At 40.8% G+C, this 23,369-nt stretch overlaps 1 long non-coding RNA gene across 3 annotated transcripts; it reads right to left on the bottom strand.

Moving 5' to 3' along the window:
* Nucleotides 1-1,669: 1,669 nt before the first annotated feature.
* Nucleotides 1,670-6,844, bottom strand: LOC120398479. Of its 3 annotated transcripts, XR_005594469.1 has the most exons (5): nt 6,553-6,844; nt 6,222-6,257; nt 5,974-6,075; nt 5,818-5,885; nt 1,670-1,968 (listed from the first exon to the last, which is right to left on the bottom strand). It is a non-coding gene; the product is annotated as an uncharacterized LOC120398479 (long non-coding RNA). The 3 variants fall into 3 exon arrangements; XR_005594467.1 differs by lacking the exon at nt 1,670-1,968 and having other exon boundaries at nt 5,747-5,885; XR_005594468.1 differs by lacking the exon at nt 1,670-1,968 and having other exon boundaries at nt 5,747-5,885; nt 5,985-6,075.
* Nucleotides 6,845-23,369: the final 16,525 nt, after the last annotated feature.

Genomic DNA, 23,369 nt, shown 5'->3' with positions numbered 1-23,369 from the left:
TCCCTGAGCAAAAGCAAATTTGATCTCCTGAAGTCTGGGGCGGGAGGTGGAGGGCGGGAGGAGGAGGAGAAGGAGGGAGGTTCATCAGATTGTCATTCAGGAGGTATTAAAAAACACTGAAATATTGTTAAATAAACTTAGGCATCATAAAGACGTTTCTTCTTTGGGTGATAAAGGAAGCTCTATGTACTGGAGGGCAGCAGCTGTGGGGGTCTCACATCCCTATTTAGTCAGCCCTAAATTAGTCGGCGTTTATTCTCTTGCTAATAATAGGCCTCCTAAAGGGTTGGGTTGAATGCGCCTACATCTGTTGTAGGATATGTTACCAAATGCAGAGTTTTTAGAATGTCTAAATACATGTCTAGAGCCTCCCAAGTGTCAAAAAAGAACCGAGATTGAAAGTAGCATCACTCCTTTTAGAAATGTACCTCTTTAAAAATGGAACCTCTTTAAAAGTTACAACTGGTTAACAGTAGAAATTAAATACTTCAACAAAAAAGTGTGTTTTGTTTATTTTTAAACCCATCAGCTTTATTGATGCATATCTTTAAACTCACGACAAGAAAGACCTGTCTGGACATGTTGAAACATGTCTGGGGCACATCTGGACATGCCTGACTTTTTCGCTTTTACAAATTATACCACAATGTGGTCATTTCTGGTAAATCATTTGTATACAATTTTAAAATATGATCGAAAGATAAACCTTTACTACATTCTTTAAAAAAATACATACTCTATCCTCAGGGTACAGCTAGAGGGCCTTGTAGCAGTCTCTGGTGAAACACAATGTTATTAGAGTTATGGTTTTAAAAAGTCATGATAGATTTAGGAACGAAGTTACTGTCTGGGGAAAATCCATTGGAGTCAAAGAACTAGCCTGGTCCCTGTTTTGGTAAACAGAGGGCAAGCCAGTGTAAAATATGGTGGTGTGTGTTAACAATAAGCCTCAGAGGTCTTCTGGACACAGAAACTGTTGGGAGCAGGTCACTCAGAAAAAAAACACTGAAAAAAGTGTCCTTTGATAAAACACGTGTTAACTGCACAGTGTTTGTAATCACATATAGTCAAACAGAATACCCCGTCTATGGTTCACATCGAATACATTATCAGAAACCACATACACTATCATGTTGACTGTAGAGGGCAGTGCCACTGAGAACCAAATCTCTACTCTCAAGTTTCCAGTTTTAATCAGAGACTAATGACAGGTGTTGTGACATTCCCCAACTCACAGTCTGGACCGTTGAACGGTGCTGTCCCCTCAATTCTCCAGCCTGCTGTGCCTTTTACACTGCTCTGCTGCAAGAGCAACCACTCCTGGTCTTCTCATACACAGCATCCAACATGTAAATCACTCCCAGCTATGCTGTATGAATACTCTAGCCAGCTATTCATGAATTATATTGCAGAGTGACACCAGCAAATTCTCAGTCCCAGACTTGTCCCCAAAATGTGTGTCTTGTACTGCCCAGCATCCTCCTGAACAATACAAACTAATATAAAGTCTGTCATTTCATTAATAGAAAATGATATGCACAAATCCCAAACACACTAGTCTAGGTAAAACACGTTTATTAACTACATAAAGATTTTATATGACTACAGGTAATGAGGCATAAAAGTCAGAATTGGTTACAAGGCAAATAAATGGTAAAAAATACAAGCTAATGTCTAACTTAATAAGCTAGATGAATTTAAAGCAAAGATTTCTTTCACCCTATGCTTCAAGTCTTACTGGCTAGATGCCTTTCAGCCAGGACCCCTCCCTCAATGTTAAGTCCTTTGTCCTTCAGATGGTGTTGAGGCTGTGAGCAGACAGAAAGGGAGGAAGAGTATTTTGGAGGCATCTCTTCCTCTTTCTTAGAAAATCATTTCAACCAACAAAAAGGAATCCCCATTGCTTTTTTTATAATCACCATCCTTCAGCTTTCCTCGGGCACAAATTCAGTTTAATAAATCACCTTCCTAAAACAAAATAAAACATGTTTATTCTGATTCATCTTTATTTCAGTAGTGATAGTACCAATATGCTGCTTACTCATGGGGACATAATGTGGTTTGTCATATGTGATAGTAAGAAATTCATTGTTGCTGCCATGGATGGGAACACAGCAAAACAGTGGCACGTAGTAGTCCTCCCATTAACTGATGTTCCACTATATTGGTATACATGTATAAACAGATAACTGCCCTGTAAGGTCTAGGGGTATCTTACATTTCTGATTTGGGGTCATTCCCAATATTGTTGCCAATTCTCCCCATGTACAAAAAGAGTATTTTTCATCATTTGTTTTCATTTATAACCAAACATTCTGGTCAAAGCATCATTCACTACACTAACCTCTGGTTTCTTTGGGTCACTGATAATGTTGTCTACTAAATGCTGAATGCTTGAATAATAGCTGACTTCTACGTGGAAGTACTGGCTTTCTTTTTTGATGATATCATGAATGGTATATCATGAGAGACCATGTTCCATGAATGATGATAATGAATTTCTGACAAAGCAACATCCCAATGTCCAATCAAATTTAAAGGCTTTGCCAGTTGCATTGTACAGTTTAAACTAATATTTTGAGGAAAAGCCCCCACAGATGCATTGCTACATATGCTAATATAATAACTGAAGGGGGCTTTTTTTCCCCTTTATCATAGGTCTTGAACTTGAGGCACTTCAATCCAGCTATTAAATTTTTCAGGCCACCCTCTTCATTTCACCAGAAAATACTTGTTTCTCCCCCGTCTTTTCTTGGCTAGAATCTTTTCTATTCTGCAAACATGGTCCTGATTAGGGTTTACTTTTTGTAATTCTTCAGAGTAAAAAGACCCAACAACTTCCTCTTCAGCGTAATCTTTTAATGTGTACTCAGGTCACTGCCTTAGTGATAAAACCCCAGACAAGATAAATATTTAATTGGTCAAGGTTTGCTGATCTCTCTTTTCAAAAGCTTCTTTCAATTTAGATACTCTTACGTGATCTCCTTTCTTCAAAAGCACTCACAGCATCTTTATTTTAAAATTATCCTCATAGACAGTTTTCCACAGGCTCAGCAAGTTAGCATGGGTAACATCATTTGGTCGTCCTCTCATAGTTCTCTGATAACTTCTATTGTAACTGTCTATGAAGGCCTGTAGTATGTTGATGTACCGAAAGGTGGTAAAATACCTTACATCTTCAAATTTTAAAGTTCTGTTGAACCTCTCCACCATCCTTACCTTGATTTTGTTATTGGTAACAAAATGGTGTACACCTAGTTGTTTAACAAAGTCTTTAAAGCTTTATTTAAAAACTCTTTCTTTAAATCTGATGGTAATTTTGGAAGCACATGGCCTTGTCTAAAAATAGCTTTAAATGCCTCTACTACCTCATCCCCAGTCTTATTCTTTAGAGATGCTGCCCAGACATATTTAGACAAAATGTAAATATATTTTACATTAAAATATATTTATGATCATCATTGTGGTTAGAGTTGGGGGCCATGTCAACCAATCTGCCTGCCATTATGCCCCCCCACATCAGACGTGGCCACTGTATTTCTTTTCAATTTAATTCTTGCTGGCTTCCACAAAGTGTAAGCATCTTAATTTGTAAGCCAAGCTGCAACATGCTTTCTGCTCAGAGTTTAACCATGGTTTTTAGCAGCCTGAAATAAGGGTTTTTACACCCCCAAAATTCCCAACCTCCCCAGGAGAGTAACACATTTTTCTTTAGTAATCCTGCCATTTCTGACCTGTCTTACTTGAAAATGCAAAAAACCAGAAGCTTGGATTTTTTGTTTGTTTTTATTTAATACAGAAATAAGGCACCATGTTTTAAATTAATTCTATACACATCTTTTTTTTTTTTTTACATTTGTATTTTACATTTGTTTTGGACTATAGACCACGTGCGTCTTAATCAATATTCAGTGTTAGGGTTATTTTCCCTCCCCTGCCCTTTAGGAAGAGGTTGTGTCAGGTAAAATGTTTTATAATCTATTTTATAAACCTCCTACACACCAACTGGCCAATTTTTGCTGACACTTTATTTCCAATGCCCTGTCAGCAGTGACATCAGGTCTGGTGACTCTTCTACCTCACTTATCATTTTCACAACTTTGGTTACAGTATCACTGGTCAAGTTAAGCCCTTTCAGTTTGTAGCCTTTGGACATAATTATATTTTGGATCCATGCCACATTCAGTTTAAACTAAATAATCTAATCTGATTAAATATTTCTGCGGGTCCCCAAAACATACAATTGGGGAAGGCTTTGACTGGGTGCGTCCATCACACAGGCTTCAGAGTTATCAAAAACCTATCCTTTCAAACAGTGGTAAATTGTTTTTACTACAACATCCCTAACAGCAGTCATATCAACTTTACAGCTCTGCTGGTCAACCTCCTTATATAAACAGGTTTCAGAGTAGCAGCCATGTTAGTCTGTATCCGCAAAAAGAACAGGAGTACTTGTGTTAGTCTCTAAGATGCCACAAGTACTCCTGTTCTTTCTCCTTATATAAACTTTTTTTTAAAAAATTTGCTTCATGCAAAAGCAGCATGTGCATATCATATTTATCCTTATGAAGACCAGTTCTCTTTATGTAACCCCTCTGCCAGGCTGAATTGATAGCAGCAAGGGCCAGGTTCAATACATAGGGGTCCCTTCCCCACAACATAATGCAAACCAGCTCGAGCCCCCACCCAGTGACCTGGGAAAATCTTACACACACACCTGGGTGCCTCGAGGAGGCAATACTTCCCCTCTCGCAAGCACAGACTCTTGGTTTAATTACATGAGATAAACAACAAGCATTAAATTGGGAAAATACCTCAACTAGAGTTCACAGGTCAAACTGTGAGCAAAGACCCACCCCAGCAAATTGGGCTGTGTCCTTCTCTCTGGGCCCTTGAGTCCAGCAACCCCCAAATCACCCACAGTCCCAAAAGTCCCAAAATCCAAAAGTCTCTGTCCCGGGTCAGTGCAGCCCCAGAGTTCAAGAGTCTCTCTGCAGACGTCCCCCTCCCCAGCCTGGGTAGAAAGGGGCACCTTACGTGGTTCGGGGCCAACTGCCCTGCCTCTTCATAGGGTTCTGCTTCCACCAGCCGTCCCCGCAAACAGCTCAGCTCCGCTGGCTCTGTGGGCTGCTCTGCTCTGGTCCACCAGCTGTCCTGTGATCTGCTCCGGCCGTCCTCGCAAGCTGCTTGGCTCCACTCACCCAGGGCTGCACAAACTGCTCCACTCCACTCTGCCAGCTGCTCTGCTCCACGGTATTGCTTCAGGCTCCCCCACTCATTAGCACAGTACTCAGTGCTCTCCGCTCAGCAAGTCCAGCTCTTCAGTGATTTCAGCTCTTAGTGATTCCAGCTCATAGTAGGGGAGCCCCAGTGCCAGTGAATTCAGCTCAGTAACCTGTATCTAGATTCTTAAGGGAATCAAAAATTAACTCTGACATTCCACAGTGGAGAGAGGCATAGGTGGAACTGGTGCTTCTGGCTCACACAAGGAGCTTATACCACCAAGTACAGCTATCTGTCCCCAGCCTCTCTCCTTTCAATGGGTTTTGGAACCCATGTCCCTTGTCTAGCAAGTGCTATTTAATTGATAATGAAACCCTCTATCATAAGACAGTTTTGTAGTTCCTCATTTACTTAATCAGGGTGACATTTCATTCCTCCTGCCCCAATAACAATGAAATTGGGGGGCCCACAGCTGTGAAAATAACCATCCCATGCTGCTTTGCGGTATGCTAAGTGGGGTGGGAGTGCCAATGCAAATAACTGAAATGCCAATGCAAACACTTGAAACTTCTTTCCGAACTCCCCATAATTTACCATCAGATGTCAGGGTGGGGCTCATCCTGACTCTGCTTACATTTATCCTTTTCATCCTCTGAAGATGTCTGTCAAAAGCAAAGAAAAAAGTAGATTTTAAATTCTTTGTTGCAGTAATTTAAAAAATAAAAAGGGAAAAAAATTCACTCATGCTACCTCAATCATACCCTGGTTTGCTTCTGAATCATCACAGCCAGCACCCACAGCAGTCAGGCTGCTGGCAACTGTCTCTCTCTCCTTATCAGCTGTCTATGCTCCCTGTTATTAAAAACAAACATATAGATGTTTAATCCCTTATAATTTTAAGCTTTTTTATTTTTTTTCCAGGATGCTCTAAGCTATTTTCTCTCATCATATGCTTCTGGCTCAGAGTGCTTTGCATCTGACAGCCACTTGCTACACACCTGGACTGTGATCCTGTATGGTCCTGGCTTAATTATCTGCCAAAAAAACAAACAAAAAAAAACAAAAAAAAAAACCATTTTAAGCACATAGTTATAATAATTTTTCACATCTGTAAAAAGCTTTCAGCTGCTTTTACCATAACAATGTTGCCATGTGCCCATTAATCATCGGTTATTTGCTGGCTCTTGGCCTTACTATCATCCAACGATCCCTCAGCTGCCATGTCCACATTTATAGCCTCTTCTTCCACCCCCACTTATATGTATATATATATTAAAAAAACCTTATAATTTTTCAACAATTGTTATAAAGTGATTCAGGCCCTCTTACCTCAGCCCTTGAGTCTGTCTCCTCCATAACTGGCAACAAATCTCTCCTCACCCTGTCCTTTACATCTTTTTTACTCATTTACAACCAGCAACAACCTCAGAGTCTTCCTGGTTCTTCAGTTCAATTTCAGATTGGAACATGGGGTTTGGTACTGGTGATGCCTCTTTTTAGCGAAATAAGTGTAAATAGGTGGTATCTCTTCTGAATACATTCAGGCGCACCCAAAGGCAATTTGGGCTTCTTGGTGTCTGGTAAAAAGACATGCTCAAAATCTATAGGTTCCCTATTTGAAACCCCACTTGCAAAAAAAAAAAAAAAAAAAAAAAAAAAAAAGCATGGTTTAATGCACACTGATCAAACAACCATTAGCTAATATTTTTCAAATAATCCATTTCATGAAAGCCCATTTCTAATTGGCTCAACAAAAGAGTGGAATTTTTTTAAATGGACCAATGGTTGATAGTTGTGCCATGATTGGTTGAGGAAAATGCATTCTATGTTGTAGCTATAGAACAGCTTCTGATTGGTCCAGTCGGGTGGCATGGTTTGCCCCCAATGCTCATTGTCAGTATTTCCCTAGAGGTAGCCGCTGTGTTAAGCTTCTCTTCTGTCTTCTCCATGCCATGTGCTCAGTAAAACAGGTTTTCTTGCTGCTTTAAAAAACTCTCTCTCTTTCTGTAACAATCTTTTTGATTTCTCATCTGTTCTTGTTCACTTATTTATTTTTTCTAAAAAAGACATGCTCTATTCTGTATTTTTCAGACTTCATTTCAAAATACCCATTTTCTAAAACAAAAAACTATTTTTCCCGCTAAAGCCCTTTTAAAACCCCTTCCTGTCATAATCTACCTTATTTTCTAAATTATCTAAAAATACCTATAAACCTATTTTTCTCTAGAAACCTATTTTTTTTCTAACTTTCACATGTTAAAAAAATCCATACACAATCACTCCTAACAGTCTCCACTCAAAAAATAAAATAAGATAAAATAAAAAAATCAAAGAGTGGCCGTGCCAAAAGCATACATGTCCAGTTATGAGACCGGAGAACAGGACACATATCAGAAAGGGCTTGAAAACCTTTCAAAGTTATGTGGTGATGAATGCTATAGAGTGGTTAATGTAGTATAATAGCAGGGTAGCCACAGTAGCATGGGTAGGGGCAGCTGAGGCACAACTAAACCATACAAGCCTTCCTGAAACAAGCAGGTATATACTCAGCACTGCTCAACCAAGCCTCTGTGGCCACTACCCATTCTACCCTGGCTATGCGGCTATTTATACTCACGCTAGCTTGACGAGAAGTAGAATGAATATGCGTCCGCGAGCAGGGAAATCACACCCCTATCTTGTAGTGTAGAGACACACACACTGAATGATTCAGGTGAAACGGGATTCTTTGTTCAAGCAAATATATGTAAACGCAAGAGCTTGATCTCTTTGTCTTTCTCCTCACTTCCCTTTGCAACTCATTCCCTGGTGTTCTCAATTATGTACTGCATATTTATTCACTCCTATTCTATTTGTTACTATATTAGATTCAAATACCTTGACCTCATCAACATATATATTACCATATGATCTTTCAAAGCATAATCACAACACTGAGAAATGTGGTATTCCATTCAGTTGCCAAATAGAAAGAAACCAGCTAATTTTGATATTGCTTCTTGAATAAGTTAAGAAGATGGATTTCTGCTACACCCACTCCTATAGCCTTAGCTGCACATAAGTAACACTTTGTGACTGCCATTGTGTTGCATAATCAAGTCATACAAATGCAAATGAAGATGGAACATAAGAATAATGTCCTACCAAGGACATTTTTGTCTCACCTCATATCAGAAAAAATAGCAATTTAATTGAAAGAGTAGAAGGGAAGGGGGAAGAGCACAGAAAGAGGGAAATAGAATAAGAAAAAAACCCAACAACAAGAGAGGTTTATTGCCTGAATTGATTGTCACAGTAATACTTCAAAGAAACTAGACATAAAACTCTACTCTTATTGTATTATTGCTTGACATATCTTGATGATGAATCTAAATTATTTCCCCAACCGTCCAATCAAAGGAACTTTGTCTTTTGGGCCCTGCTCCTAAAGTCCTTACTCATGCAAAACTCCCATTAAAATATTGCTTGAGTAGGGACTGGAAGACTTATTGATCTTTTTGTTCCCCCCCACCCCTCAGACAGAAGAAGGGGAAAAAAATATTGCAATGCCATATAAGAGGTCACACATCAGAAAATTCTTTCTTCCATTTTATAATAGAGGAAGCACAGCACAGACAGGAGTCAGTTATACCTAATTTATATGATGTTGTGCCTGCATGTAAACTTTGATATTAACTGGGGAATAGACTATTTGAACTCTCTAGTCATTTATCCATGTTATCGTTTTTACTTGCAATTCTTAATAGGCGGCAAATGGCAGACACCACCAATTTGGTTACTTAATGTACCCTACATACACACACATCATTTGAAAGTTTATGTCTATTTTAAGATGAGGTATAATGTGGAGCTATCAAGTGTTGCCATTACCATAGAAACAGGGATAAACAATGACACCACCAGTGCATTAAAAATGACCATCTTAAAATGTTTAAATTTGTTCGTTAGTTTATTGACTATTATGTCAAGACATGAAATTTGATTTCTCTGTGACCTCAGAGCATCACAACAAATAAGCTAAATTGCAAAGCAAAATGTAATAATACATTTGTACAGGTATCTTTGAAATGTAATAGCTCTGGTGACATTTCTAGTCATCATCATCATCTTGTTCATCATTATTATCTTGTTGAGAGTGCATGAGTTACCACAGTTTTCATTCCCATGACACACACACATTTCTGTGTAGGGAAGATTTTTCTGATTACAGACAGTTGATTGTACATTGACCCGCTACTGGTATAGACACAAGTGAGGTTTGTAGAAGCTCAGATGCCAGTGGTCCGTTGAAAAATACAGGAAGTAATTCATCATTCACATTTTTCCACCCATGTTGCAATGGTGATCCATACCTGGTTTACCTATGTGTGAAGACAACCAAATCTTCATCTATCAAGATGCTCTTTTGACAAGCTCATCAAAATTGTCCTCACATGGTGGGAATTTGACCGGTGACTTTTCCTTTTCGATGGCTAGATTGAGGCATAAGCAATTAATATGCTAAACAGTTTAATCATTTCTGAGGGGGTGGGGCGGTGGAGAAGAGTGTACTTGTCCATGCAAAATCAATATAAATCTTTGAATATGTTGGCATTTGGTAGCTTTTATCAATAAACACCGCATTAGCATGTTGACATTAACTTAGAGTAAAAAAAGAAAAGTAGTCAGTCACGTTTCAGTGTTTCTGGAACTATGAAAAAAACAAACAAACAAAAAAAACCACTCCTGTTGAATACATTGTTTTACCTGACCTACAGGCTTATGGCGTCATACTTCATCTAAACATACATAAATAAGCTTTCAAATGACATCCCAAGTGATGTGTATGTATATAAATGGGGGGGTACATTAAACTCCAAAATATTGACCTTTTTGAAAAAGTGCTGCATGCTAGTGGCTGTGAGCTAACAGAGCCTGTAAAGGTCTGCTGTTCACTGGCAAAGCATTGTAAAAGGCATCCTGTACTGGAGAAATAAAGAGGCACAACCGTTCAACAATCCAGATTGTACCCTGGGGCATGTCACAGACCCTTGATGCAACTGCAACATAAATAATAGTAATCTTTGCTCTGCCAGTTCCTGTCTTTGTTTCCCCTCTAACATATGAAAACAATCAATATTTCCATCTACAATAAAAGTGAAATATTGATTTTATTACAGCAGAAGAAACCAGTGAGCTTTCACTAGAGGAGCCTTTATTTTGTATCAGTTACTCCCATTCAGGTTTTCTCCACTGACTATACCTCGGGGTTGGGGGTGGGGAAGAAGAGAACCTTTGGAAGATGAAGAAAAAATAACCTTTCCCTGAGGAATGCTACCTAGATGTAAAAGGTGGGGATGGGGGAAGACACTGGGGTATGATGGTCACAAGGAAAAGTCAGATTAACTCAAGGGCGCATAGAATATTTGCAAGAGGTTTCCTGTGCTGCTGTGTATGTCAGCATTGGGGCTCACGAACTGTCAGTCAGCTTAATTGGCAACTAACTTCAGCATCACTACAGGCATATTTACAAGTGCAAATTTTGCATGCAATGTTTGTTAGTGCCCCAAAGCCCTCTGCATTTAAACGATATTATGCATGAAATTAGAAAATGATGCTGGAAGGTGTTAGAAGTTAGTCTGTATCTATCTGACTCATCGGCATGCACCAGCACAGAGTTTATATTACTATAAGGACAAAAGAGGATGATAAAGACCCTAGCTGCAGTACTAGCTGCACTAACATCCCAAGTGAAAGCTGTCATTCTATTATTTGCTTTCTGGCTCTGCATGGCTTAATTTATAAAATAAATAGCATCTGACGTTCTTGAAGATTTCTTTGGTCCACTTGCAAATGCTCTGGATGAGGCTGAAAATAACAATCAGCCTCAAAAACATGGAGGTGAGAGACATTTGAGATCTTCTGGTAAGCTTAACAGAGAAACTGCTTTGGATAGTAACCTCATTATACACTTTTCCACTGAAAAGTCAGGAAAAATCAAGAACAAATCTGAGGAGCTGACCTTTTCTGAATGCAAAAATGAGATACAAGGTGCGTAAGGCAATGTCTTTCATTGGACCAACTTCTTTAGGTGATCGAGGCAAGCTTGTCTGTCTCACCAACAGAAGTTAATAAATTATTACCTGACCAACCTTGTCTCTTTTGTCCTGGGACTGACACAGCTACAATAGTGCTGCATACAACAATACCATTGTCAGGGCTGCCAGTGATTGATTTGTGAGACATCTTACTAGTTTTAATAAGATATCACAAATGGCACAGAAGTTGATGCCCCTGTGATTAAAGCCTGATTTGCTGCTGCAAGGCACATTTTACACAGGTAGAAATAGGGTGACCAGATGAGAGATGTGAAATATTGGCAGGTGGGGGGAGGGGCCAGCGGAGCAACAACAACAAAAAACCCAAGAGCCACGGGAGCATAGGAAAAATTGGTGGGGGCTGAGCATCCACTGGCAGCTCCACGCCCCGCTCCTCCTGCACCAGCTCACCTTCACTCTGCCTCCACCTCCCCTGAGCTGGCTGCCACGTCCTGCTTCTCCCAGCTCCCTCCAGCACTTGCGCTGCCATAAGCTAATTAGCAGAAGCCTGGGAGGGAGGGGTGAGGAGGAGGAATGTGGCGTGCTTGGGGAAGAGGCAGGGCCAGGGTGGGGATTTGGGGAGGTATCCAACAGGGCAGTGAGGGGGCGGGGCCAGGACAGGGATTTGGGGAGGGATGCAATGGGGGAGGGAGGGGCAGAGTTGGGGCGGGGCTGGGGTGGAGTTGGGGCGGGAGGGCGCAGGCCCCCTCCAACTGTGCGCTGGAGGGCAAAATATCGGAACAATTCACATCCCAACCGAACATCGGTCGGGATGCAGGACAAACAAGTAAATATCGGGACAGTCCCAATAAAATCGGGACGTCTGGTCACTCTAGGTAGAAATGGCTGCACGATATGCACAGGAGTGGAGAAGCAGTCCCTGCAAATGTTCACTCAGCTATTCACTATGGGTTTCTAGAAGCCCTTCTAGCCTTTGAGGGGCAGACATTTAAAATAGTAATGCATGCAGTTTAAATTAACAAAACAGGGTAGGTTCTATATGTATGAACATGAATTAGGATGCATCTTCCAAATAAACTGTATCCCAAAATAATCTACAAAATTAAACATAAATAATTGCAGAGTGGAAAATATGGCTTTCAACTCAAACAAATTGGAAAGTCATACACAGCATTTACATAACATTTTGAGTCATTTGCTAATCAACCCTCAACTATCTCCCTCTGAGGTAGGTATTATCAGATGAAGAAACTGAGGCAGAGAGGGTAAGTAACTTTTGCAAGGCTTCAAAGGGTATCTGTATCAGAACCAGGATTAGACTGTTGGAATTTCTAGTTTTCATCCCTGTGCTCCACCCACTAATAACACTGTCCCTTTGGATGAAGTAGGGAGATAGCCTTCTCTGCAGTCTTCTGGTCTCACACCTGGATCAGAGGATACTAGGCAAGCAGAGGAATAATATTAAGAGATGAAAAAGATGGATCTGATTCTGTTACCACACAAGGTGCAAGGTGACTTAAGCCTGAGAAACATGCTCCTAAATTAATTACAGCATCTTTCAGCCACTTTTTAAGCTGTAAATGACAACACGAGGTCCAATGCTGTATGTAGAGTAGGTCCCAGGATATTAGATGGACAAGGTGGGTGAGGTAATAGCTTTTACTGGACCATGAAGTACAAGGCAGGGGAGAATTAGACTCCCACATCTGTGAAGAAGCCTGGAACCGGTTCACGAGGGCTTTTTAAAAGCCTTATAGCATCTGGAATATTAAAGGGAATAGCATGGGAATACGGAATGAAGAGCAATCAAAGCCAAATGCTAAGGATCATTTTAAATGACATTTTATATGCATCATTAAAACAAAAAGATCAGATGTATTATCTGGATTAAGAAGATGCACTTGCATTAACATTACTAAGAATTTTATTGAAGGCTAAAGTACTTTCCCATATACTGGGCCTGATCCTGGAGTCCTGATGCTGGCAAAACCCTACTCTAATAGGATTTTTACGTGTGTTGGTACATGATCAAGTCCACGGGGCATTCAGTTTAAAAACATTTCCCCAAATTGTCAAGGTTGAGTGATCCTGGCAAAAATCTCCAATGTAAGATTGCACAGTCACATACAGTAAAGAGCTTGACAAACATCACAGGGAGACAGCTTAAGAAACATAAAGCTGTTACTTTATTTTAGAAACAGGTAATTCTCATGGGAACTTGACCTTGAGTCCTACAGAAGAGGCATTCTTGGGAGCTGCTTAACATTTCCTTATGAAACGGGGGTGATTTCCCTGCCTCCAAAGAAGTCGCTCCCTCTCTAGATGTGCGAAGCCATCCCCAACTGAGTTGATGCACCCCAGAGGCTATAGAACTTTTAAAGTGCAAATGTATTGTCCATGGGATGGCCTAGACTGCCCAAAATAGCAAGTATTTTCAAAATATTTTCTACAGGAAGGTTCCCCTCCCCCTTAATGCTTCATGTCCCCCTTTACTCCACATTACACAAGTTGTGTCTTTACATTCAGGCCATTTTTAGGAACAAAACCAGCCATTCCCCCTGTTGAGGCTGAATCCCCACTCTGGCACCTTGAGTGCAAGAAGAGGGGTCCCGCAAGGATTTTAAAAATTAATACTTGCCACTTCAGGCTTGTATTAAACTCTCAAGGTTACAGTTTCGCTCTGATCTTGGCTTGGTAAACGTTGCCACTACCCAAATGCAAAATGTCCCTTTGAACCCAGGAAGAAGCATTTGGGAATTCCTCCCTGTGGGAGGAATTCAAGCCCTTCTACCCCCCTCTCTGGGGAAGAGCTGAGAAAGAAAACAAAGTAATAAGCTGTGGCTATCAGCTAATCAAACAACATGCACAAACCTCTTAGGATAGGAAAATCCAATTCTGTTCTTAAAAAAGGTAAATTTTATTTAAAACAAAAAGGGAAAAAATGCATCTGGGACTTAGGTTTTTTGCTAGATCTTAAAAGAAACAATTACAAAAATTAAGCACCCAAAATACCTTTTTTGAGGGTTCAGCTTAAAGGTTACAAGGAAACAAAAGCATCTGGAGTTAGCACAGAGGAGAGCCACAAGCCAAAATAAGAAATAAACCTGATAGCATCTAACTAAACATTCCCTATCCAAATTATTTCTTTTAGGTATGAAAGATGAATTTTTATACCTGGTTCAAGCCTTACGCAGCATTCCTGCTGCCCTCTGTTACCCTCTTTCCTGGGGGGAGGGGGGGAGGGAGAGGGAAGAGAGAGGGAGACACACACAATGTTTCCCCCCCCCCATTAAAAAAAGTTCTAGCCCTCCTACTGGCTCTTTTGGTCAGGTGCCTACTCCTTTCCTTTACTTGGAGAACTTTGGTTTACCTGTAAAAGGATAACAAACAGAAAACAGCCACCAAGAGGGACTTTATAGCTAACTGGCTGGTTGGCTGTCCATAAAAGGAAGTTATCCCCCCCCTTCATTTATGACACCCCCTAAAGCACAGTTTATTGTGTTAAGTTGTCCAGTGAAGTTACCCTGCTTCTTGGATATGGTTAGACAGTACTGTTACCAGGGAAACGTGCATTGGAACCCCTTGTTAAAATATTGTCAAAACAAGTTTGATTGTTTGAATAGTAGGAAAAACACGAAGTGAGAAAACACTTATTCTTTATTTTATTTTACTTTAGGCCATCTATTTCCACACTGCCACTTTCCAATTTGTGAATCAAAGCTATCAGAAATGTTTCCTTATCCAGGTTATTCAACCTAACCAGTACAGATAGAGCGTGGCACACAAGCAGAGTAGATTTAAAGTGAAGCTGTAGTTACAATAATTATAGGCTGACTTTAACAACAACAACAACAAAATAAAGAAAGAAAAAGGAAAGCAAAAAAGATCATGAGAATCTCATCTCTTCAAAAATAAGCAGGGGAATAAATAGGAATCAAGAGTCCTTAGCAGTTAGCAGAGAGGACAACAGCAGCAAGCAGGTACAAAGTGTTCACTTCAGGACTGCAGGACATTGCCTTTATCTTAAAGCACCATCTCCAGAAAAGGGTGAAGAAGTGCTCATGTAAATCACAAAAGTAGGGGCTGTGTTATGAGTACATATTAAAACCACAGTTTACAAGGCTTGGAGTCTCATGCCAGTTATATCACTATAAATATAAAGTAGCTTCGTTGATTTCCGTATACTAAGTCACTTGGGTAATTATTTTGCCACAACGCAATGCATCAACAGTTTTTGTATCAAACACTTGGTCTTGGTGGGATGTCATGTGAGGCGGGGCAGTAGAAAGTAAATGAAAGTCAATACAACTACTTTAATGTGTAAATGTTTGTTGGATTGGGATCTTATACTGATCAAGTAACCTTTTTGACAAAGTCATTCCAGTAACAGCTTTCCAATAATTTGGCTGAGCAATGTGGATCCATCAGTGGGGCGACACTAGTTATAGGATTATCCCATTTTCTTGCATAAAAAATACTATTTTGATAGAAGCTTTTCTTGAGCTTCTGCAAAAGGTGAAATTTGAAGTCATTGTTACCCACAAAAGATATCTACTTTATTGTTGCAGGGTTAAACAAGTTGATCTATTTTACAAAATTTTGTGTCTGAGATGTGTTGCTGTGATAACACATCTATAATGTAGTGAGTGGCGAAAAATCTCCATTTTGCTAATAAGGCTTGCATATCCGGGTGTTTACCTTACCACACTTCTATTTCTCATCAGATAATGAGAAAGAGAAATACAGAGCATTTGGATTTTTAAATTAGTTTATATTATTAACTTTTATTATTTTCCACAGAGGCAAGAAATAGTACCAAGGATCTCTTTGGACTTGTCTACATGGTGCATTAGTCAACACCAGAGAGGTATAAATTCTAGCATGAACTATCATGTCATGGACTAACTGGCCCATGTTGACCCTGCTAGCACACACTTAAAATTTCCTAGTGCACATTAATGTAGTCCAGGTTCAAACTATACTATATTAAAATGCACAGTAGGGAACTTCTGGGAAGCATCACTATTGGCCTGTACCAGAGGGGAGTAAGTTTACATGCACTAGAGTGTCACACTCTAACTGGCCTGTGCGACTCCTGTTGGCGAACATTAAAAGTTCCCTAGTTTGTATTAATGTAGTCCAGTTTAATGCAGTACTATCTGAAACTGGAATACATTAACACAGGCTAGGGAATGTTTAGTATTCACCAGCAGGGTCCACACAGGCCAGTTAGTATGTGAAACTCTAGTGTATGCTAGAACTTACACTCCCTCTGGTACAGGCCAACAGTGATGCTTCCCAGGAGTACCCAGGGTTGTGAGGCATCTCACTGCCACCTCCCATTAGCATGAGGAAGTCTTGTCTTTGCCTGCTGAAGATCAGCTCCTTGAATCCACCAGCCTCTGGCAAAATCCACACTACTTTCCAGCCCTCCACAGGCCTCGCTCTACAGGTTAGCAATAGGCACACACCAACCTCCATGTCCTCTCAACATCCCTCTGAAGTGCTCAGCACACACACCAAAATACAAACAAGAATATGCTCAGAGGTTAAGAACAACAATTTTTCTCCCTCCTCCTTGTAACAACCTTTTATGTACTTGAAAACTTATGTCCCCTCTCAGTCTTCTCTTCTCCAGACTAAGCAAACCCAATTTTTTCAATATTCCCTCATAGGTCATGTTTTCTAGTCCTTTAATCATTTTTGTTGCTCTTCTTTGGTCTTCCTCCAATTTGTCCACATCTTTCCTGAAATATGGCACCCAGAACTGGACACAATACTCCAGGTGAGGCCGAATCAGTGTGGAGTAGAGCGGAAGAATTACTTGCTTACAATACTCCTGCTAATACATCCCAGAATGATGTGAGCTTTTTTTGCAACAGTGTTACACTGTTGACTTATATTTAGTTTGTGATCCACTATGACCCCAGATCCCTTTCTGCAGTACTCCTCCCTAGGAAGTCGTTTCCCCATTTTGTATGTGTATAACTGACTGTTCCTTCCTAAGTGGAGTACTTTGCATTTGTCCTTATTTAATTTCATCCTATTTACTTCAGGCCATTTCTCCAGTTTGTCCAGATCATTTTGAATTTTAATCCTATCCTACAAAGCAGTTGCAACTCCTCCCAGCTTGGTATCATCTGCAAACTTTATAAGTGTACTCTCTATGTCATTATCTAAGTCACTGATGAAGATATTGAACAAACCGAGAACCAATCCCTGTAGGACTTCACTCATTATGCCCTTCCAGTATGATTGAACCACTGATTACTCCTCTCTGGGAACGGAGTTTCAACCATTATGCACCCACCTTTTAGTAGCTCCATCTAGGTTGTATTTCCCTAATTTGTTTATGAGAAGGTCATGCAAAACAGTATCTAAAGCCATACCAAAGCCAAGATATACCACATCTACTGCTTCCCCCCATCCACAAAGCTTGTTACCCTGTCAAAGAAAGTTATCAGGTTAGTTTGACACAATTTGTTCTTAACAAATCCATGCTGACTTATTTATCACCTTATTATTTTCTAAGTGTTTGCAAATTGATTACTTAATTATTTGCTCCATTATCTTACCGGGTACAGAAATTAAGCTGACTAGCCTGTAATTCCATGGGTTGTCCTTATTTCCCTTTTTATAGATGGGCACTATATTTTCCCTTTTCCAATCTTCTGGAAAGGCTCCCGTTTTCCATGACTTTTCAAAGATAACTGTTAATGGCTCTGATATCTCCTCAGTCAGCTCCTTGAGTATTCTAGGATGTATTTCATCAGGCCCTGGTGATCTGAAGACATCCAACTTGTGTAAGTAAGTTTTGACTTGTTCTTTCCTTATTTTAGACTCTGATCCTACCTCATTTTCACTGGCATTCACTATGTTAGAGGTCCAATCACCACCAACCTTCTTGGTGAAAACTGAAACAAAGAGGTCATTAAGCACCTCTACCATTTCCACATTTTCTGTTATTGTCTTTCCCCACCTCTTTGAGTAACAGGCCTACTCTGTCCTTGGTCTTCCTCTTGCTTCTAATATATTCATAGAATGTTGTGTTTCCTTTTACATCTCTAGCTAGTTTGGTCTCGTTTTGTACCTTGGCTCTTCTAATTTTGTCCTTACATACTTGTGTTATTTGTTTATATTCATCTTTTGTAATTTGACCGAGTTTCCACTTTTTGTAGGACTCTTTTTTGAGTTTTAGATCATTGAAGATCTTCTGGTTAAGCCAGGATGGTTTCTTGCCATACTTCCTATCTTTCCTACGCAGTGGGATAGTTTGCTCTTGTGTCCTTAATAATGTCTCTTTGAAAAACTGCCAACTGTCTTCAATTGTTTTTCCCCTTAGACTTGCTTCTCATGGGATTTTATCTTGACTCTGCTAAAGTCTGCCTTCTTGAAATCTGTTGTCTTTATTGTGCTGTTCTCCCTCCTGCCATTCCTTAGAATCATGAACTCTACCATTTCATGATCACTTTCACCCAAGCTTCCTTCCACTTCCAAATTCTCAACCAGTTCCTCCTATTTGTAAAAATCAAAGCTAGAACAGCCTCCCCCCACTAACTTTCTCCACCTTCTGAAATAAAAAATGGTCTCCAGTGCATTCCAAGAATTTCTTGGATAATCTGTGCCCTGCTGTGTTATTTTCCCAACAGATGTTTGGGTAGTTTAAGTCCCTCATCACCACCAAGTCCTGTGCTTTGGATGATTTTGTGAGTTGTTTAAAAAAAAAATCCTCATCCACCTCTTCTTCCTGGTTTGGTGGTCTGTAGTAGATTCCTATCATGACATAACCCTTGTTTTTTTACCCCATTTATTCTTACCCAAAGACTTTCAACAAGTCTGTCTCTTATTTCTATCTCAACCTCAGTCCAAGTGTATACATTTTTAATATATAAGGCAACACCTCCTTCCTTTTTTCCCTGCCTGTCCTTCCTGAGCAAGCTGTATCCTTCTATACCAATATTCCAGTCATGCATATTATCCCACCAAGTCTCCGTGTTGGCAACTATGTCGTAGTTGTCTTTATTTACTAGCTTTTTGAGTTCTTCCTGCTTATTCCCCGCATTAGTATAGACAGACATCTAAGATACCGCTTTGGTCCGTCCCCCTTTGCCCAGTTCTGTTTTGTCTCTTTCTTATTTTTGCTAGAATAGCCCATGCTTCCCCCAGATTCTGACCCTTCTCCCAGGTCTCCAGGTTTTTGACTTACCTGTGGGCTTTGGTTACCTGCCCCCGTTGAATCTAGTTTAAATGGTTACATACACAGAAATTCATAAATGCACTTTCTAGAGTCCAAACTTAATTAGTGAGGAATTCCCCTATCTCAAGTGATTTTTTCCAGTTTTCAGCCAGTTTGACTGAGATCCTTTTGTCACAGTTCAGGGCAACCGCACCTGTAGGTCACCTCTGTGGTCCAGCCAGAGCACCTACTCTTATGGTCCTGGTTCCATCCTTCTTGGGTGAAGACCTGTCTCTCTCCCCGACCAGGGTATCCCCAGGCTGAACAGTACTCTGCCTTCACTGTGTTATTCCAAGAATATGACAGACTGCCAAAGCAAACCTACTTACTTTCTCTTCAGAGCCCAACAGCAACTGCCCACAGTTAAGCTACCTCACAGAGCTTTTAAAGCAAGAATATTTTATTCTTAAGGTAAAAGCAAACAGAGAAAACATATTAAAGACAAAAGAACCTACATGTACACTAATAAGCTTACCAGAAAACAGCCCCTCCAGCATGGGCTCTCACAGGAGTAGTCCTTCAAAACCCCACCAAGGGGTTTCCCTGACATTCCAAATTCATCACAGTTTTTGTTCAGAATGAGAACAACCCTTGACTCTGGCTCACTCATTGTAACTGAGCTCACTCACCACTAGGCATCTCCTCATGGCAGATGTGGTGTCACTGTTCTCTCAGTTGGGCTAGTGTCCTCTGACCAGGTCACCATCTTAAATCCACCCCTTCCAGGCTCACAGTTGTCTAAACTAAGTCCAAAATGTTTAACAGAAGCAAAGGCTTCCACATTCTCTGTGGCTCTTCCTCAATCTGCCCAGGCCCTGCACTGAACAGCTAGATCTGCTTCTTTACTTGTACTACAGTTTTTAGCTAAGTGTTTAGCTTCACTCTCTCCACTGAAATTAGACAAGGACCCTCGGGAGGAAGATTGGGCCTGGAGACTAGGAGTGGGGAGACAGACAGATTGGATGAGGAAACAGGAGGAAGGAACTGGGACTGGTTAGGCAAACAAACTCTAACTGTAAGTGGGGGGCAAAGTCTTGAATTGGGGATACGGAAGGGTGAGAGTAAGGCTTGCTGGGCCAGGAGACTGGGACTGGAATGGGAAGACTGGGGATAGAAAGCTGGAGCCAGGAGCTGGGGCAGGGATAGTACTGAGTTTGGAAGGTGAGCCCAGTGAGGGACACAGAGCCTGTGGGGAGAGGGCCTGGATGAGGAAAAAGGAGGGGAGAATGGAGACTTATTGGGAAGGGAGGGGTTAAGGCTGGGCAAGGAGACAGCAGCTGGAATGAGAAGCCTGAGGTGTGGAGGCTGGGAGTAAAACCAAGCCAAGGATGGGAAATAGAACTTGAACAGAGATTGGTTGCAGGGGATTGTAACAGGGCAGGCTCCCCTCCTGTCCTGCAATCCCACAGAAAGAGCCATGGATGCCTTCTCTTTGTTAGCTCCTCTGTATGCTTTATGTATGTGTAATTTCTACTAAGTCACCCTCACAATCCCATACAGCAACTAGCTACAGTTTCTTACAGTCCTCAGCTTTTTCTCTAGGGAACAGAAGAGAAAAGATCTCAGCATCTTGAGATCCTGCTTCCTGTAGGCTCTACTAGCCTTCCCCCATACTTTCTTCCACTGCTTTTTAATTACCCTCTCAGTTAATGGGATAATTAGCCTCTTAGCTTATCAGCCCCCAGTCTGATCAGGTAATCAAGCACTCCACGCCTCCACCAGGCCTTGTCCCAGGGAGCTAATTAATAATTAAATTATCAGAGGTTTGGTCAGCTACTGGCTCTCAGCATTCTGTCACAGAGGGAGGGGTGAGACAGGCAGAAGTGTCTCTGGGCCCTCTAGAAATTGTTCCCCTCCAGCAGTCTTACCAGGCCTCTGCTGTCAGCAAATATCTGTGAAAGCCAGTAGACATCCCCCCTTGAGGAGTATTCCACAGAAGAAAACTTCCTATACAGCTATCAGTTACTCTGTTAGCTCAAGTGACAGAGGTTTGAGAGGTGGATCCAAAGAGTCCAATCCTGCTGATGACCCATGTAGGTGTCAATATTGTACTACATAAAGGGATTTCTTGGGTTTGCTTTTTTAAAAAAACCAAGGAAATGACACTACCCTCACCCCCGTATATTCAAAGAACATTTAAGGGTGCAAAGTCAAGCACTGAAAAGGTAGGGAATGCCAGAATTAATGTTGCCTGTGTGTCCTTAGTTCAGCCCTCCTTGTACATATGAATTATGATAGTCTTAAATTCCATGATCACATACTATTTTTTCCACTGGATCCCTGCCTCATTCAGTGCACATAATAATCATGTGAAGGACTGTGTCTCCTGGTAAATTAACATGTGTGTAGATGGTTTATTGCAGGGGTCGGCAACCTCTGGCACGTGGCTTGCCTGGGTAAAGCGGGCTGGGCCAGTTTGTTTACCTGCCGCGTCGGCAGGTTCGGCCGATTGCAGCTCCCACTGGCTGTGGTTCGCTGCTCCAGGTCAATGGGGGCTGTGGGAAGCGGCACGGCCTAAGGGATGTACTGGCCGCGGCTTCCCACCGCCCCCATTGGCCTGGGATTGCAGAAGGGACAGAGGTGCTGTTTAACCTGGAACTGTGACAATTGCCTTCCCCTTCTTTTTGGTAACTTCATATTAGTTAGGTTGCAAGAAGAAAATCACAAGTAGAAAAGTACGTGTATAAAACTGGATAATATTTGGTAAAACAATAACAGTATATTTCACATAAGGATACGGCAAATGAAACTGAGTCTGTGACTGAGCATCATGAATACTGAGTTTGCCAGGAGCAATGAACAAAAACTACAGAAAAGAAAACCAGTAGAGACTAAGGTCCATTGAGAGTGCTTGTACATGTAGGATAGGTTCCTGGGAGAACAACTATAAAGGAAGTATATCAAAATGGATGATGTACAGTAATCAAAGATGAAGTTAGTGGGAAACCAATTAAAAAAAAGATTCAGTGCTGATAGTGAGCCATTATTCAAAGTGGTAAGAGACGTGACTACAGTTCAAACAGGGCAGTTTTTTGAGTGCATAACTCAGCAAGAATTTTGAGCCTGCATTTCTTTCAGCAATTATCAGTATCCTTTCTATCTGAAATGATTGGGCAAGGTTCTGTGGTTCTATGCAGGAAGTCAGAATAGATGGTCATAATAGAGAGTTCATTCTGGCCTTAAAATCTGAGATCAACAGTAGAGTTTATCTCTCAAACAAAAGTCACAACCTTATCTTTCTGCTTCTTATACCATCTGTCTCTCAATGGGACATTGATAATAGGATTGTCATCTTGTCATAAACAGATAGTTAAGGGTTAATGTCTCTTTTACCTGTAAAGGGTTAAGAAGCTCAGTAAACCTGGCTGACACCTGACCAGAGGACCAATAAGGGGACAAGATACTTTCAAATCTTGGTGGAGGGAAGACTTTTGTTTGTGCTCTTTGTTTGGGGGTTGTTTGTTCTTGGGACTGAGAGGGACCAGACATCAATCCAGGCTCTCCAAATCTTTCTGAATCAGTCTTTCATGTTTCAAACTTGTAAGTAATAGCCAGGCAAGGTGTGATAGTCTTATTTTTGTTTTCTCAACTTGTAAATGTTCCTATTTGCTGAGACGATTTTACCTCTGTTTGCTGTAACTTTGAATCTAAGGCTAGAGGGGGGGTTCCTCTGGGTCATAAGAATCTGATTACCCTGTAAAATATTTTCCATCCTGATTTTACAGAGATGATTTTTACCTTTTTCTTTAATTAAAAGTTTTCTTTTTAAGAAGCTGATTGATTTTTTTTTTCTTGTTTTAAGATCCCAGGGAATTGGGTCTGGACTCACCAGGAGTTGGTGGGGGAAGGGAGGGGGAATGGTTAAATTCTCC

The sequence above is a fragment of the Mauremys reevesii genome, linkage group 2 (genome assembly GCF_016161935.1).
Source record: "Mauremys reevesii isolate NIE-2019 linkage group 2, ASM1616193v1, whole genome shotgun sequence".
Taxonomy (NCBI): domain Eukaryota; kingdom Metazoa; phylum Chordata; order Testudines; family Geoemydidae; genus Mauremys; species Mauremys reevesii.
The sequence above is the reverse complement of the archived record's forward strand: the minus strand, read 5'-3'. Positions and strand labels throughout refer to the sequence as shown.